Source organism: Triticum aestivum, chromosome 7A (genome assembly GCF_018294505.1).
Source record: "Triticum aestivum cultivar Chinese Spring chromosome 7A, IWGSC CS RefSeq v2.1, whole genome shotgun sequence".
Lineage (NCBI taxonomy): Eukaryota > Viridiplantae > Streptophyta > Magnoliopsida > Poales > Poaceae > Triticum > Triticum aestivum.
The window spans coordinates 415,071,855-415,091,536 of record NC_057812.1 but is presented as its reverse complement, the minus strand read 5'-3'; positions in this window follow the sequence as shown (position 1 = coordinate 415,091,536).

Sequence of the window (19,682 nt, the reverse complement as noted above, 5' to 3'; positions counted from 1 at the left end):
CGCTCGCGGAGCGGTGAGGGGTGGCTAATATTTTCCATGCTAGATGTGGTATTCTCACGATGAGTGTTTATTCACTTGTCATTGCACGAGAGTAAGGCAAAGGTATTAGGGATGCCTAGTCCCGAAATGAAAAATGAATTTACTTTATGTTTTCAAATAATAAATTCCTTGGAAAGTGTTGGTATGGAAGGCACCCGTGGATATGGTTAGCCATGGAAAGAGAAAGTATGGTGGAAAAAAGGAATAAACTCTATTTGGGAACTGCCTATGATATATCTAGCATGGTAAGTGTTGGGAACTCTAAGTCGTTTTCATTGGTGGGAAGGACACACCTCCCAAAATGTTTTTATCTCTAAGTTTTTCACTTTGAGCTCTGGCACCTCTACCAATCCCTACTTCCCTCTACGAAGGGCCTTTCTTTTACTTTATGCAATTTTTATTTTGAAATTGAGTCTCCATATTCTCTTATAAAAGCACCAACTAGGATGCACTATGATTGTACTTGAGCATTGGGTGTAGTTAATATGCGAGTGTGTTTCATGAATGGATCAATGATTGAGCATGATGGGCCAGGGATAACTTATTTTAGCATTGATATTTTGAAACACATGGTTGCTTGTTGATATGCTTCAGTATTTAAGTTATCATGTCAAAACTGGACTATTGCTTTGAACAATATAAAATTCCAAATGTCCATGCTAGAAAGAAAAGAATATGATATGGCATGTTAGGCATCATTCCACATCAAAAATTCTATTTTTATCATTTACCTACTCGAGGACGAGTAGGAGTTAAGCTTGGGGATGCTGATATGTCTCCAACGTATCTATAATTTTTGATTGTTCCATCCTGTTATATTATCAATCTTGGATGTTTTCTAATCATTTTATATCATTTTTTGGTACTAACCTATCGACATAGTGCTATGTGGCAGTTGTTGTTTTCTGCATGTTTTTTACATCGCAGTAAATCAATACCAAACGGAGTCCAAATGCCACGAAAATTTATGGAGATTTTTTTATGGACCAGAAGAGACCTAATGGGCCAAGGCTGCACCTGGGGTGCTCCGAGGAGAGCACAACCCACCAGGGCACACCAGGAGGCCTAGGCGCGCCCTGGTGGGTTGTGCCCACCTCGGGCGCCCCCTAGACCGCCTCTGTGCTCTATAAATACCCTAATATTCTAAAAACCCTAGGGGAGTCGACGAAAATCAATTCTAGCCGCCGCAGAGTCTATAACCACCAGATCCAATCTAGACACCATCACAAGGGGGTTCACCACTTCCATTGCTGCCTCTCCGATGATGCGTGAGTAGTCCTTTGTAGACCTTCGGGTCCGTAGTTAGTAGCTAGATGGCTTCCTCTCTCTCTCGCTGAATTCTCAATACAATGGTCTCTTGGAGATCCATATGATATAACTCTTTTTGTGGTGTGTTTGTTGGGATCAGATGAACTTTGAGTTTATGATCAGATCTATCTTTTTATATCCACGAAAGTATTTGAGTTTCTTTGATCTCTTTTATGCATGATTACTTATAGCCTTCTATTTCTTTTCTGATATTTGGGTTTTGTTTGTCCAACTTGATCTATTTATCTTGCAATGGGAAGAGGTGCTTTGTAGTGGGTTCGATCTTTCGGTGCTTGATCCCAGTGACACAAGGGGAACCGACACGTATGTATCGTTGCTACTAAGGATAAAATGATGGGGTCTATCTCTACATAGATAGATCTTGTCTACATTATGTCATCGTTCTTTTTTATTGCATTACTCCATTTCTCCATGAACTTAATACACTAGATGCATGCTGGATAGTGGTCGATGTGTGGAGTAATAGTAGTAGATGCAGGCAGGAGTCGGTCTACTAATCTTGGACGTGATGCCTATGTAATGATCATTGCCTGGATATTGTCATGAGTATTTGAAGTTCTATCAATTACCCAACAGTAATTTGTTCACCCATCGTTTGCTATTTTTCTCGGGAGAAGCCGCTAGTGAAACCTACAGCCCCCGGGTCTCTTTCTTATATTCTTTGCCTTTGATCTACTTTATTTGCCTTTTATTTTCAGATCTATTAAACCAAAAATACAAAAATACCTTGCTGCAATTTATTTTATTTGGCGTTCGATCTATCAATATTTACAACTCTCTCACGTCCGTTTGCCTATCTTGAGGCGCTGCTGAGGGAGTCCTGGATTAAGGGGTCCTCAGGTGTCGAGCTGTGTAATATGGGCCGGACTGATGGGACGTGAATATATAAGGTAGAAGGCCTCCCCCCGTCTCTGGATAGGACTCTCCTTTGCGTGGATGGCAAGACTGGCGTCCGGATGTATAGTTTCCTTCTTCTGTAAACCGACTCTTTACAACCCTAGACCCCTCCGGTGTCTATATAAACCATAGGGGCTAGTCGTAGAGGCTATCAGAATTCATATAGGCTAGACATCTAGGGTTTAGCCTTGGCGATCTCGAGGTAGATCAACTCTTGTAACCCCTATACTCATCAAAGTAAATCAAGCAGGAAGTAGGGCTTTACCTCCATTAAGAGGGCCTGAACCTGGGTAAACATTGTGTCCCCTTTGTCTCCTGTTACCTTCGATCCTCAGACGCATAGTTCAGGACCCCCTACCCGAGATCAGCCGGTTATGACACCGAAATTGGTGCTTTCAATGAGAGTTCCTTTGTGTCATCGACGGAAGGATCAATGGACCGCCTTGTCATCAATGAAAACATCACCTCTGGGAGGGCCTTAGTCCCAGGACAGGTCCTCCAGCTTGGCGGTTCCACCATGGGCGCCCACTTGTGCATTAAGCCAAAGACAACCCCCGCAATCGCCAAACATCTTCTCTGCATCAACCTTGAATACTCCGAAAAGATGGATCCGGCAGATATCTTGTCCTTGAGCGAACTGCTAGATCGCATCGCCGCCCTAGGGGTCACAACAGATTATGATCGGATTGGGCTTAAACCCGATTAGAGGGAAATCAAGTCCCCGTCGATCACCCATCTGGTAGCGGTCATCACTACAAAAAAATACACTTCCGTGATGATACATGTTTGTCACAGTAGGTCACATTTTCTGTCATGCATGTACACCCATGACGATTCTATGACAGAATCAAGATAGCCATACCTGTGTTGTTCTAGAAGTGTTCCATGACATTACCAAAATTATCATCATGGAAGTGTCCACTTCCATGACGATAAATCGCGCGTCATAGAAGTGCTTTCGTCAAGGGTGACCAACATGTGCATCGACCGCAATGGGTCGCCGTTAAGCTATTGGGTCTGGTTTTGGATCCGATAACCCGTTAACATCTCAGACCAATGGGGATTTTCCATGTGTAAAATTCTCATTGGTCGGAGGAAACACGTGTTGGCTCACCGTTGGGACAGATGTCATCCACTCATTGGACAGGAGGTGCCTATGATACGTCGACACGTGGCATGGCCCAACAGAGGCCCATTCCGGTGAAAAGGCCGGCCCAGCTAAAGGCCCACCATATTTTTTCAGACACTAGTGGGCTGGCCTGTTAACAGTCTGCCATGTTTTGGGTCAAATTGAGACCCATACAGATCAGGCCCATTCACCTGCCATGTTTTGGGCCAAATTACGGTCCATATTGGATCAAGCCCGTTAACAGGCCACTGTTCTTTTGGGCCCATTTTAATAGAGGTTTGTATTTTAGCCTGTTAAATGCCCGTTTACCAGTTCAGCCCGATAATAGTTTCGGCCTGTTAGCAGCCCGTGGTGAATCTGGGACGTTGTCGGCTCGGTTTAACTTTAGGCCATTTAACGACCCATGCAGAAACTGGGCTATTTCTTGTCCAAAGTAACTTTAGGCCTCTTAATGGGTCATAGTCTTCGTGGATAAATTTCATCCCAACTGGCCTATCGGCCTGTGTGATAGCCTGGCTTAATAGGGATGATAGACTACTCATATCAATAAGGAATTCCTTCTTTTCCGGAAGCCCATTCGGACAGAACTCCAAAGTTAAGCATGCTCAGCTTGGAGTAATTTCAGGATGGGTGACCGGCCGGGAAGTTGTTCTCGGGTGCGCACGAGTGAGGACAAAGTGCGCAGAAAAGACTAGTATTGATCTGTGGGGCCAGTCTAGATCCCATCAGGAGTAACGACCACCGGTGGGTGTGTCTGGGGTGTTACAAGTTGGTATCAGAGCCGACCCTCGCGGTTACACGGATGTTTGCAGACAGGTGCGTGGTCATGTTGTTCATGACGTTTGTGACCCGTCGTGGCACCGGACATGGCACATGTACCAGACTGGATGCACAGACGTATGTGCCAATAGGGAACGTTCCTGTGGCCCGACGAGGACGTCAGTTCCTCTGAGTGGGGGTGTATGTGATAGCCTGGCTTAATAGGGATGGTAGACTACTCATATCAATAAGGAATTCCTTCTTTTCCGGAAGCCCAATCGGACAGAACTCCAAAGTTAAGCGTGCTCAGCTTGGAGTAATTTCAGGATGGGTGACCGACCAGGAAGTTGCTGCTGGGTGCGCACGAGTGAGGACAAAGTGCGCAGAAAAGACTAGTATTGATCTGTGGGGCCAGTCTAGATCCCGCCAGGAGTAATGACCACTGACGGGTGTGTCTGGGGCGTTACAGCCTGCTAATGGCCCGTGTAACAGTTGGGCCTAATTACAGTCCATGTTGAATGCGGCCTGCTTACAGCCCATCTGATAATGGCCCGTGACACTTTTAGGCCTATGGCCCGCGTAGATACCGGCCTGCTTAAAGCCCATAATTTTATTGGGCCAAACAGGCCCAAGATATATTTTGGCATGTTAACTGCTCATCCTATTTGGGCCAAACATGGGCCTTAGGCAGTTTCGGCCTGTATTCGCCCGTGAATTTTTTGGCTCAATGCTAGCCCAATCAAGGTTTTAGCCTGTTAAAAGCCCATTGTATTCTTTGGCCCAGCTGGCCAGAACTTTACTCGGCCTGTTAAAGGCAGGAAACAACTCTAGATTTAGACCTGCTAATGGCCCAAGATGATTATAGGCCCACATTTTGGCCCATATGAGTAACGGGCCAGCCTGAAGACCAAGAACACTAAGATCGACTGAACCTTTTGACCTAAATTACAACATACTGACCAAGAATAAACCTAGACTATACAACAAAGAAATTACAGCATATTACATCCCCTCGGCATCGAAGTTCGCCGCTAGTGATAATAAAGGGCAACCAAACAATAGATTACATAAACTAGGCAGGTCGCCAGCAGTGGAAGTTAACAAGCAGACAAAATAATAGACATAACCGACAACACTTCAACACAGTTGAAGAAAGGTTAGCCCGGCCTAGGAGCTGCAGCGCAAGTAGCTTGGGAACCTGATGAGATTGCGCTTCTTTGGCACTTATATCCACCAACTTAAGCTGCATAGCATCAATAAACGCCCTATACTTCCGATTAATCTTGCATAGAGATTGGAGTTCCAGTCGTATTTGAGCGGAAGCATGCATTTCAGCTTGAATTTCAGACTGAAGAAGTCGAACAGATTCGGGCGGTGACTTCATCGAGCTTGTGTCACTGAGTAAATTTGACACTACATCAAGATGTGACTTCATGGTTGTATCCCTACCCTCAATATGTGTTGCCTTCTCCTCTGGAATATGTGTTAGAGGGACAAACAATGGGTTCGTCTCACTATCATTGTGGTAGTTCTTCCTAGCAGCAGTATTGTCACCCTGAAAGAGAAACAAGTAGGTAGATAACATGTTTTGCATGTATAAGCATCAGCGTTGTCAATTCATCTCATTTCTTTGTCAAAAATAAAGAGACACCATTTAAAATAGAATTAACATAATAGGCATTGTTCATAGTTCAGACGGCAATAAATGGCATTGTGCAGGAGCGGCCAGCTTCACCAGACCACTGGATTACAGATCAAGAACACAAGCATAGATGTAGTTCTAAACAACGTATAAGCATGAATGGTAAGTGTACTGTCAATTTATACCATTTCAGATTGGTAAATAAAGAGACACGATTTAAATAACATTAATATAATATGGCATTGTTCATAGTTGAAACATAGAAGGATATGACATTGTGCTGTTGTTGGTAGTCTCACCACACCACTGGATTGCAGATCAAGAACACAAGCATACACATAGTGCTAAAGAAGATAACTTGCTATGTTTAGTTTAATTTACACGGTACAAATAAGGAAATAGATTGTACAATTAAAGACTGAAATTATGAAGGACAAACTTATGTTTATGTACTTCTACTTTATAAACTTTGAACAAGCAATTTGATGCAGACGACAAAAATAAACAACATTTGCACTCATAGCTATCCAAATATACACAACAAAGTTTGAAGGCTCAAGGAGGACAAACTTACATTAGTAGTGAAGACAGGCTCTATAAAGGCCTTGTCCATATTGATGGGGGGGCAATTCAAGAAGTTTACTGCACACTCTTCTTCAAGAGTATTGCCTTTTTCTACATTTTGTTAAGAGTAAATATAGATGTGAAAATATAGGAACAAATGGTGATTATTTAACTTAAGATGCAGAGTACAAATGTAAATACAACATACAGGCAGAAGGCACTAACAAGAGCAATGCAGTGCTAAACTTCTTCAGTAACATTGGTTTTATTCAATATTTTGGCAAGAGTGAATGTAGATCTGACGTGTAGAAAAATGGAGGACAAGGGAAAATAAGCTGCAAAGTGTACATGAAGAACTAGCTGACAAATATAAGTACAGTGATGAAGGACAATAGATACTTACAAGAACAATGAAGGTTTTTAGGAATGAGAGGCCTACTTTCAGAGCCTGGAGACACAACTTTATTCATGACATAACCTTGCTCTCTCATAGGATAAAATGTAAACACATAGATAGCCTTCTGACTTGGATTTCTAATCTCCCATAGTTAGTTCTTGTTACCCAGTTTGGGTTGTAAGTATTTCTTTCTTTCTTCTTTCTTTTCTTATGTAATTGACTTGCAAAGGACTTTGTTTTCCTTTGTTGCTTTGAATAAAGAGCTGTGAGGCTGTTGCCTTGCAGTATACAGTCAAAAAAAGAACAATGAAGAACTAAATTTCTTCATAGGCATCGGGTTTATTCTACATTAATTTAAGCATTAATATAGATCTGATAATTTGGAGCGAATAGTGGATAAGCAAGCTATAATGCACAATGATGCCACATAATCCACCAGGTATGAATGTAAGGACAACGATAGGAAAATAGGTACTCACAAGAGCAAAGTAGCGACCATCATAGTTGCGATATCCTAGGTTTTGCGGCATTGGTTCTATCACCAATATATGTCGGGTGCTATGTGATTTATCCAGTAGCACGACCTTTTTCAAGGACTTTGCTTGTACTCCTTCAGGTTCTGCAATCACCCTCTTCCTTTTGGATGTCTGAAACACAAGAACAACATTTGAATGGAAAAACATGGTATGAAGACAAATGGAATAGGTGTTGATAATGGATGGGCATGGCATCTTCACATATATCATGAGTAAACTAAGCAGATGGCGGTGCAACGAAGCAAAAGAAATGCAAGACACCTTATGCGAGATATGTGCAACCAATAAACCCTTGCCAAATTAGAAGAGACACCTTATTGGGTGAACATGATAGGCCATCTGCCTTTGACTCCTTGAGCTTAGAATAGTCATTGGGATCATATTATGAATACGAATATATAGGTCGGGAGCATGTAGGTTTCATTGCATCCACAATGGACCTCAATCCCTTGATGCCAAGTTTGTTACCCATTGAACTGTTCCGCAATATTCTTCTGATGTGCGCATTCTTATATTCATTGTGATTACATACAATATTTGTTAAGCATGAAAACATAAATAGTAGTGAGCTTATCTTTGTAATGCAGAGGATATTGCAATATAATAGAGGCTCCCTGTAAACCCTTGTGTGCTATCATTAGATTATGATGAGAGAGCCCATGTGTGCTGTAATATGGTGAGTAGATTAATATAATCTGGCACAACCACACAAAATATAGGCTCCCTGTTGGGGGCCCCAGATGTGGGGATAGTTGGCAGATGATAGGTTCATAATATACTGTATAGAAAGTTTATTGTCAAACCATGATAACGAGAGTGTGGAGCCAGTAGGCAGATCGCAGTGTAGATAATAGGGGTACACCATAACCACCATAAATAAATTGGGAAAGCGGAACTCGCAGGAAAACATAGGGTTTTGCCGCTACTAATATGCAGCCTATCGATCACCTACAGCCCAGCTCTATTCATCTGAAGGCGCACAACTGTTACTATCAGTTTAGTCTATCAAAGACCGCGCGGCTCCCACCATTTCCGGGGTATTATGGAAGACCAACTCAAAGTGTGAAATCATTTAGCAGAACCGGCCCAATAGAGGTGTCGACTGCATATGTCCCTGCTCCCCTTCCTGACAAGGAACATACTGTGCTTACTAAAGAAGAATAGAAGAGGAACATGTTAAAGAATAGAAGAGGAAGCATATTATTGAGATTCCCCTTCTTTCTATACAATGTTGGTTGCCCACCCATGATGAACCAGAGCACCAAATAAATACAATTCCATGATGTCTCTCTATATGTGGCCACATGCATTTGGAAACTCAATTGGGAGCATTAGCTAACCAATTAAATGTGTGCCTGTTAGCTAATGTCAGTATCATATCATAATTCGTCTTTGAAGAAGTGAGCTTTGGACTTATGATTGGTGTGTTGTTTAGCTTCAAGAGTGGACTGCTGCTAGTGCGACACAAAGCAGCTACATAGATCATAGTGTAGATATAACGCGGAAACCGTAAGCATCAGGAGTAAAATCAGCAAAGCGGAACTTGCTGGAACATATGTGCTAGTATTGCGGGTACGGCTAGAAAGGCTTCGGATACCAGCTTTCTTCAACCGAAGGTGCAGTACTATTAATATCAGTGTAAATCTCAAAGGCGACACAACTCCCTGCATTTCCTTGCTAATCTTATAGGATTCAAGTGGGCAGGCCACTACAATTCCTATTCCTATGTTTACAAAATCCTAAGAATCAAAGAGGCCTGAAGAGTTCAAAGTGTCCATCACAACCGACCGTATAGACCTCTACACTGCAAATGTCCCTGCTCATCTTCACTACAAGGAACATACTGTACTACTATCATACTCCCTTCGTTCCAAAATATAAGTCTTTGTAGAGATTTCCACTATGGATCACATACAGATGTATATAGGTACGTTTTAGAGTGTAGATTCACTCATTTTGCTCCACATGTAGTCCATGGTGGAATCTATATAAAGACTTGTATTTAGGAATGGAGAGAGTACTTATTAAAGAAGAATGGAAGAGGAACATGCTACCTTGTCTAGTCTATGTTGTTCCGTTATGAATGCTTAGTTTCATCTGGTATTGAAACTTTATCTGGTGTCCTTGACCACGTTAAAGGTTCGGTCCGAACTTTAATGTTTTTGGCGAAAGCCGTCCAAAATTTGGAGTTTCCCGCCCAAGTTAGGACCACGATCTTTTATGACGGTTGCCATGTGCTATCTATCAACTGTCATCTTATCCCGTCCACTGAATCGCAATAGTCATTCGACTGTGGCCACTCGATCTGATTCACTCCATGCGGTTATTTCCCCTCGCATATAAATACCGCACCACCACCACTCCCTCATCCTCTCACTCTCCTCCTCGCCACTGTCTCCTCCAAAGCCCTACTGCACTGCTCCTTCTAGAGCTTGACGTCGATGATCTCTTTGCTTTGCTGCTGGAAAGTTGTTGCCGGAGTCCTTCCTCGCCGACGCGGATCATCTTCCACCCCGCGCTGCCGTAGCTGTTGCACATCACCAAGCTAGGGTATGTGTAGTGCAAACTCGGTCCTCCGTTCTTCTCATTCGAGTTCGTTCGCGGTTGAATTACTAGTTTTTGCCGCATTTCTTGGACCTTTAATGGTAGGTAACTTGTGCGGGTGTGGTTTGTAGTTGTACCTCGCATCCGAAAAATTTCAGATCTAGGGTTTGTGATATGTCTCACACGAATGGAATGCTTAGCACGGTGACTAGTATATTCTTCAAACCTACTAGTTTGTTCTACACATTTCTTTCATTCAAAACATTTATCAAAGTTTGCATCTAATTCTTCTTCAAAAATGTTTTCGTTCACAAAATCTTCGCTGTGAGCATTCGTAACCTTGTCCCCATTTTCCCACGCATCTATCCTTTCATAGATACATGCAATCAGTTGAGGATTCTACTTGACTAGTGAGCATGGTTGATAGAGAAGATGTCATTTTGGGCACAAGAGATGAGTCCAAAGCTCTGAATGCAAAGGGCCCAACGGTAGGCCCGTCAACTGGCAAAAGAAAAAGAACTGAGCAAAATGCTAACGACCAAGAAGAAGATGCTCCAAAGAAGAAGAATGGTGACAGGCAACCATATACAGATACTGCTAAGTACATCTCTCATGATAAGTATAACACTGTTCCAGGAGAATCAAAGCATGATAGAGATAAGCATCTGCAATGGATTTGACGTCACTGGGTGCACAAGTGGTTCAACTATGAAATGATTCATCCTCAGTTTGCACAGAACTTTGCTTTTCATCCTCCATGGGGTGGCTGTCGTGAAATTGGCCTCATCATATCAGGTGATCCCCAAGAGAGACCGCCACCACCACCAAATGACCATGATTCATCCCTTCATACTCCCGCTTCTTATCCTGATGAGCTTGCTAAGTGTCAAAAGAATGCCATCAAGAGAGCCAAGAAAGCTAGAAAAGGAAGGGCTCGTGAAGAAGAAAATCGTCGTCTTCTGAAGGATGATGTCATGAAGAAAAAGGCTGAAGGAAAATCTGAAAGCCCACTGATAATCCCCAAGTGGTAGAAATCATTCTAGCAATTTAAAAAGGTGGAAGTGATAAGTATGGAGTGTCGAACCCACAAGGAGCTAAAGGTAAGATCAATATTCTCTCAAGTCCTATTTTCCACTGATATGACTCTACTTACACCAAACGTTTGCTTCCATCTAGAAGAGAGAAATAAAACTACATTGTGGGTATAAAGAGGATAGCTTTGCATGATATCGGAGAACTAAAATATAAAAATAGGTGATGTTAACATAAAGTTGGAATATATTAGTATATTATAAATAGAGAGTGTGAAATAATGATGGATCGGTGTGCGAAATTATCCTAGGCAATTGCTAAAAAGATCGGTAATCATTATTGCAATTTTCTATGAGGGAGAGGAATAAGCTAACATACTTTCTCAACTTGGATCATATGCACTTATGATTGGAACTCTAGCAAGCATCCAGAACTACTAAAGACCATTAAGGTAAAACCCAACCATAGCATTAAAGTATCAAGTCCCCTTTATCCCATACGCAACAACCCCCTTACTCGAATTTAAGCTTATGTCAGTCTAGCAACCCACTATAAGTGAATCATGAATGTATTGCAACACCATATAGCGGGAATCCTTCACGTCTGCGCGGCACGGGTGGCACCATATGACAACACCAAAAAACATACAACTCAAACCAATCTAGATCATCAATCAACCCAAAAAAACAAAAGAAATCTACTCAAAACATCATAGGATGGCAACACATCATTGGATCATAATATGTGGCATAAAGCACCATGTTCAAGTAGGGGATTACAGCGGGGTGCGGGTGAGTGGACCGCTTAAAAGAGATGAGGAAGGTGATGAAGATGGTGATGTTGATGAAGACGATCACCGCGCGATGGTTCCCCCAGCAGCACTCCGGCGCCACTGAGAGAGGGGGGGGGAGATGGTCTCCCCTTGTGCTTCCTCCTCCATGCCTCCCCCTAGATGGGGAGAGGTTCTGCCTCTGGTCCTTGGCCTCCATGGTGATGATGGACCCCTCCGGCTTCCTCCTTCATGGCCTCCGGTGATGATGGCCCCCTCTGACAGGGTGCCAGAGAGGGCCTAGGCTGATTTTCATGGCTACAGAGGCTTGCGGCAGCAGAACTTCTGGTCTAGGATTCTTTTCGGGGTTTTTGTCATTTATAAGAATGTTTGGCGTTAGTCTCACGTCAAGGAGGTGCTCGAGGGGCCCACAAGCCCTCAGGGCGCCCCCCTAGGGCGTGCCTAGGAGGCCTGTGGCTTCCTCGTGAAGCTTCTGGTCCTTCCTCGATGCTTTGAGGGTCTCTTTTGGTCCACAAAAAATCATCTTAAATTTTCGGCCCATTCTGAGAACTTTTATTCTGCACAAAAAACGACACCATGGTAGTTCTGCTGAAAACAATGTCAGTCCGGGTTAGTTCTAATCAAATTATACCAAAACCATATTTTTTTTTGTAAACATGGCATGAATACTTCATAAATTATAGATATGCTGGAGACGTATCAACATCCCCAAGCTTAATTCCTGCTCGTTCTCGAGTAGGTAAATGATAAAAGAAATAATTTATGAAGTGTGAATACTAGCATAGTGCATAAATTTGATCAATGATAGTTCCAAACACTTTTTCTAGCATCATTGTATATCATAAACAGTAGCTCATCACATAAAATTTCTCATGATCAAGTAACAAGCTATTCACATGTTAAAGTACAAACCATAAAGTTTCTTGAAAACTAACAAACTATGTTCTCAGTCACCAAACAATTGTAATTCATCTTATTTTTAGGAAGGGTCTATGCAAGAGCTTTGATTTAGCAAATTACACATACTCAACTATTATATAGTCTTCCATGATTGCTAACACTCAAAGCATATTTTTAGAACAAATAGCATCCGTCGGACACAGAGAAAGATAGGGGCTTAATGTTTCACCTCCCAACTCATTTATCATATAGATAATTGTCAACAATAATAATTCATGATCAAATATATTTGAATGGCCATATATGCTTGGATCTTTTCCCATCACATGATGCGTGCCAACTAAAGAATAATTGAGGTTGAATTAAGAAGGAATACTATTGACTCTTGCATAAAAGTAAATACATGAAAGTAAAAGATAGGCCCTTTTGTCGGTGTCAAAACCGGCCGATCTCGGGTAGGGGGTCCCGAACTGTGCGTCTCAGGATCGAAGGTAACATGAGACAAAGGGGACACAATATTTACCCAGGTTCGGGCCCTTTTAATGGAGGTAAAACCCTACTTCCTGCTTGATTGACTTTGATGAGTATAGGGGTTACAAGAGTTGATCCACCTCGAGTTATAATGGCTAAACCCTAGCTATCTAGCCTATGTGAATTCTGATGGTCTCTATAGACTAAAGCCTCCGGTTTATATAGAGATCGGAGGGGGCCAGGGTTGTACAAAGTCGGTTTATAGAAGAAGGAAACTATACATCCGGATGCCAATCTTGCTATCCACGCAACAGAGAGTCCCATCCGGACACGGGGGAATGCCTTCTAATTTGAATCTTTGCGGCCCATCAGTCCGGCCCACAACACATGGGCCAGACACCCAAAGGACCCCTTAATCCAGGACTCCCTCAGTAGCTGAACCAGTCTTCAATGATGATGTGTTTGGCACGCAGATTGTCTTCTGCATTGCAAGGCAGGTTCCTCCTCAGAATACTTCAAATTAGTCTTTTGAATAAGAGAACTGTATCCGGCTCTGTATAACAGCCACAACCCTCAACCACAAGGGGAAGATACTTAATCAAAATATGGTTTGTCTACTCAAAACTTTTTTGGCGAAACACTACGTCTGGCCTCTTTATCATTTCGAACCATTTTTAGCCTCCCGCTTCGCGTTTCAAGGCGCACTCTCTATTGACACGTCTTGTCAAAGTAGAGATCGTGCCCCTTATTTCGGGATTCTCATCAATACGATTTTGGGTAATCCAACTGTGCCATTCGCACGATCCCTTCAGAACATGCGAATTTTAAGGCTTGAGGGGGGGGGCTTGATATTCACTGCCTATATAAGCGGATAAAGATCCCTTCTTTTTACCCCACGCCTTCTTCCTCCCTCTGCTTTCCAATCCTCAAGCTCCAGCACCCAAGCTTCGATCTTTCCCACTGCCCCCAACCTCTCCAACCATGGCCAGATCCGGCTCACGGGGCAAGTGGATGGCCTCCTCCATTACAGAGAAGGACGCCAAGGAGCTCTGGGAAGCGGGGTACCTGGCTGTGGATGTCGCGCACAGGATTCCTGTCAAAAAGCAAGTCATCCCCACTCCGGAGCCCGATGAGAGAGTGGTGTTTATCCCCCACTTCCTCTGCGGACTAGGGTTTCCTCTCCACCCTTTTGTCTGCGGCTTCATGTTCTATTATGGGCTAGATTTCCTCGATCTAGCCCCAAATTCCTTCCTCCACATCTCGGCGTTTATCATCATGTGTGAGGCGCTCCTCCGCATCCCCCCACTTCGGCCTATGGCTCAAGGTTTTCAATGTGAAGCTGAAGGTGGTCGACGGGTAGCATGCGGACTGTGGCAGTGCCATGGTGAGCAAGCTCCCCAACATCACCTGCCCCAAAGGGGCCTTCGTGGAAACTGTCAAGATAGGGAAGTAGGAGTGGTTCTACATGACCGAACCTCGTGGCACCACATGGGCAGCCACTCTCGAGTTTAGATCCGGACCCCCAATGCGGCTCGCGTCATGGACAACAAGGGTCTGGACTGGGGTTCGTCCGACAAAGTGATGATGCTGCAAAAGCGCATAAAAATATGATAGAGAAGAACGCCAGTCTCACTAATGTGATTCAGGTGATGATTTTCCACCGGATCCTCCCCTGCCAGCGCCGACCTCTCCATATGTGGGAGTTCAATCTGGAAGGGCGATGAACCTTGCAGCGATTCTTCGGCACAAAGCACGAAGAGATCTAGAAGCTACTCTTCAAGGCCCAGAAGACGTGGCCAGAGACAACCGGCGACATCAGCCTCAACAACGCGCATTCGTCCACCCCGGTAAGCATTTAGTTTCTGAACATAACTTTAGTTCACAAATCAAAGGGTATGTTGAGCCTTCCATCCTTCAATCAGGGCTGGACAAAGAAGGCGGAGCGGATCAAGTGTCCGGCTCCGCTACCCGAAGACCCAGCCATTCCTCTGCTAATGAGGATGTTGGTCCTGGCGCCATATCAGGCGCTGGAGAAGAAGGCCAAGAAGAAGAGCAAGGAGGCCAAAGGTGGCCCCCGCCGTAAAAGTACTTCGGACGCTGTGTCCAGAGAGACCGAAGCTCCCTCCTCCCACGAGGGAGATGAAGACGAAGAGGAGGAGGAGGCAGAGAGCGATTCTCCCCTTAAGGGGAGGAAGAAGAAAAGGGCGGCCTCTGTAGACCCGGAGGCGGAGGCATCCAAGAGAGGGAAGATATCCCTCTCGGACGGCTCGGATTCGGATGCTGAAGCCATCCCCGAGTGGCGCCCCAGGGTGAAGTCCCAGGCCGCATCATAAGTATCCAAGGATGTTTTACATATATCTGGTATTTTATGATTCTAGGATAACATATTATATTAGGTATTTCAGTTTGGCTCGCGACCTCTCCCAACTATCATCATCTGAGGGTATTCCCTGGCACCAGAGATGGTGGAGAGCGAGACGCCTCCGCAAGCCTCTCCGCCACCCACCGCGGATGACACCAAGGTGTTATCCCAAAGGACCTCTCTAGGCCATGGAGAGGTGCAGGAGGCCGCCAAGACGGCGCCAGAGGGTAATGCCTCGGCTGCCGATAACATGGGGGGCGCAACCCCCATGGAGACTGACGACGGGGGCCCTGACCAGTCCGACCCCCAGCCGAACACCATTCCAGAAACTCATGTGGCTCCGGAATCGAGTTGGCAACCCCCTTCAAAGGAGGGGGCAGCGCCAACTCCGGCGGTGACCTCCACCAATCCAGAGGCGCCGAACACTTTGATGGAGGCACTACGACGTGCTTCCGTCGTGGAGGAGCACCCCACCCTCATGGGTGTGGTGGTTGAGAAGGTTCAGTCCGCCAAGAGCGGGCTGAACGAAGCCTTCACCAGCCTATTAACAGGCTTTGAGGTATACAATGTAATATTTTTAGCCGCTTTTCATATGAAATATATGCCTGTGTATAGATAGTAGCCCCTGAGACTCTGTTCAGTTTTGAAAAATGGCCAAACAGAGGATCAAATAATAATCGCAGGAGGTAATGTACTGGTCCATTTGTAAACAGGCTTCCCTGCTAGCGGCGACCGCCTAGGCCGCTGAAGTTTCCGAACTCAAGCGGAAGCTGCAGCTGGTCGATGATGATATTGTCCGCATTAACAAGCGGTTCGATGAGGCATGAGCGCAAGGTATGTTTGAAAAATTATTTACACGCCTGAAGTGATATTCCAATGCGGAGTCTAAGCTCGTGTGTTACCCTGATCATTATTGCAGGTAGTGCGTCCGAGGTCGAGACCCTGAAGAGTGCCCTCGCCCAAGCCAAGGAGTAGGCACGGGTGAGCAAAGCGGCCACTGACAAAGAGGCCATGGATTTAAAGGCCGAGAAGGTCACCCGCCGCCGATATGAGGAGCAGGTGACCGAAGTGGAGCAAGAGCTCAAGGACGCCGCCGGAAAGTGCGAGGCCTTGGAGGAGAAGAATAAGGCCCAAGCGGTTGACCTCACCAAGGTTCTCTAGGAGGCCAAGGAGGCGTGGACCTAGTCCTGGGCGGCTCGCGAGGAGATCAAGCAGGCGGAACAGATAGCGGCTGGTAAGCCCTTTCTTTTACAGAGTAAATTTGGCAGCCAGAAATACGCCCTGCTCACTCGACTATGGAATTCTCACATGCCTTTGCGGATCTTCCGACGAGTGTGGCCGACGCTGCGCAATTCTTTTGGGCCTGGGAGGGGAACACCATGGAGAAGCTCTTTTGGTCACAGTACCTGGAGCTAGAGCGTCCGGTGTTGTTGAACAACCAGATGATGCAGCTGGCGGAGCTGCATAGGATGTCTAGTTTGGCCATGAAGGACGTCATTTTCTGGCTCTGGCCAATCGAACCCATTCCTAGCAGTTACTTCGGCCTGGTGAAGCGACTTGCTGACGCGCTGCCCCGAATTGAAGCTGTCAAGCGCTCGACATGCGTCGAGGGTGCACGATGGCCTTCGCCCGCGTCAAGATGCAATGGGCAAAGATGAAGGTCACCGTCCTTGCGACCGAGGGCCCACCCGAAGGCAAGGACCACCGCAAGCCGGAGCGGTATTTTGACGATGTCCTAGAGGGTGCCCAGATAGTAGAGGGACAATTCTCAAAGGATATCATGTTTGAATGAATGTATCCGAGTTGTCCAGGTGTTGTTTTATGAACCAAGGGTTTGTAATATATTTATGCCTTTATCTGAAATTAGTTTCCTCTTGTGCGGCCGTTTTTATTTCTGAGAGTTTACTAGTCGTCGGCTTCAGCCCCCACGTAGATGCTACGGGGGTGTTCAGTAATAGCGCACGACCACACTTGACCCAACATCTTGGTTCGTAAAGGAGGTGTCTACGCAGCGAACTAGGCAATCAGACGACTTTATCACTTTCACTTAGCCATAGGAGTTTGACAATGGGGCTAAGTACTAGCCCCTGGTGCATATGCGGCTACCCAAATTGTTGTGCCTTAGATGCGGGACTGAGCGAAGGCAAGTCCTCTGGAAAAGAAATCATAAGAGATTTATAGGAAGTCGTTGAATCGCTGACCAGCTCTCGCCGTATCATGACAGTCAGTTTTCAGCTTTCTCTACTGAGGTGATTGACCGGATGAACCAGAAACACAATCGCAGTAGTTCTCCCTTTACCACCTTACACGAACAAGCGGAATGTAAGGTAGCAACCACAGGAGCCGGGCGACCCAACTATTGACCAAAGACATGATTCGGAGCTGATGCATATAATGCAATGTTCGGGACGCCGAAGTGTACTCTAAAAGTATTCGGAGTTCCTTTTTTGAAAATATGTGTGGCCGAATAGAGCCCTTGGTATTGAAGCTGTACCAGAATGTATATGTGGCAATCTTAGCCCAAAAGAGGAGTGCAGATTATGAAGCAAACCAAGACCGAACGAGGGTTGGCAAAAATTGTTTTCATTGTAATCTGTTTGATACGTCAAGACGTACTATTACAGATAGTGCCAAGGCTATTTTACATGCCAAAATTTGTACACAAGGGAAAGCTGTATACGGGGCCTAAAAAGATGCCCTGCCACAAGTCTGCATCACTTTCGCCTTTGTGGAAGAGATTCCTTGAGAGGAACGGTCCACGGTCGTTTATACGAAAACGGGCCCGGAAAGAGTCCTTGCACGACTGCGGAGTAGCTAGGTTTGAATGCACCTGTGGTATTGAAAAAAAGATCAAAGGAAAAAGATCAAGGTCACAAAGGGTCGAGCCGCACTATAGACCTATCCGTATTGTGCCTCCGTCGTTGCCTAGGGTATTTTGAGTGCGTAATTATGCACATGCGGTACATATGCCGCAAATTTGTGTGGCGGTCGATGGAGGAAAAACTGCTAGTCTAGCTCTGGAGTCACCGAGCTGTCATCATGCAGAGTAGACCGGACGCGTTTAACAGTGTCCGGGGGCTTGATGGCCGATGAGGTGTTCGGCCTAAGGAGGCCGCTCTACACTTTAGCCGCAAGGGCCACGGTATGCTCCTTGGTGCGGAGGGAGCGCTCCATGTTTCCATTGACTGTGATAACACCGCGGGGTCCGGGCATTTTGAGCTTTAAGTAAGAATAATGCGGGACTGCATTCAAGTGAGCGAAGGCGGTTCATCCGAGTGGTGCGTGATAACCACTGCGGAAGGGGACGATGTCGAAGATCAAGTCTTCGCTTCGGAAGTTATCCGGTGGACCGAAGACTACTTCCAATGTTATTGAGCCCGTGCAGTGGGCTTCCATGCCAGGTATCACTCCTTTAAAGGTGGTGTTAGTAGGCTTGATTCTTGATGGGTCAATACCCAAATTATGAATCGTGTCTTGATAAATCAAGTTAAGACTGCTGCCGTCATCCATGAGGACTCGGGTGAGATGGAATTCGTTGATGATTGGATCAAGGACCAAGGCTTCTGAACCTCCATGACGGATACTGGTTGGGTGGTCCTTACGATCGAAGGTCATTGGACAAACCGACTAGGGGTTGAATTTTGGGGTGACCGGCTCTATGGCGTAGACGTCCCTGAGTGCACGCTTGCTCTCCCTCTTGGGGATATGAGTGACATATATCGTATTAACTGTTTTTACCTCATGGAGAAATTTCTTTTGCCCCCTGTGTTCGGTGGGCAGGCCTCATCCTCGTCCTCGCTTGGCGGCCCTTTCCCCTTGTGTTCGGTATTTAGCTTACCAGCCTGTTTGAAGACCCAACAATTTATGTTGGAGTGCTTTGCAGGCTTGTCAAGGGTACCGTGAATCTGCCAAGGCCGATCAAGTATTTTGTCTAAATTGGATGGGCCGTCCCTGTTTCCTTTGAATGGCTTCTTCCCCTGACTGGGTTTAGAGCCACTGAATCCGGTGTTGACCGTCGTGTCTTCGGTATCTTCATTGTTGCTTCGACGCTTATGTTTGTTCCGTTGTGGCCTACCGTTGCCATCTCTGGCATCGGAGGTGCCAGGATCACTGGTACTGTTGTTTCTACGAGCCAGCCAACTGTATTCTCCCACGTAAAAGTGGATCATGAGTGCGGTAAGGGCTGCCATAGTCTTTGGCTTTTCATGGCCGAGGTGTCGGGCGAGCCATTCATCACGGACGCTGTGTTTAAAGGCCGCGAGGGCTTCGGCGTCCGGACAGTCGACGATCT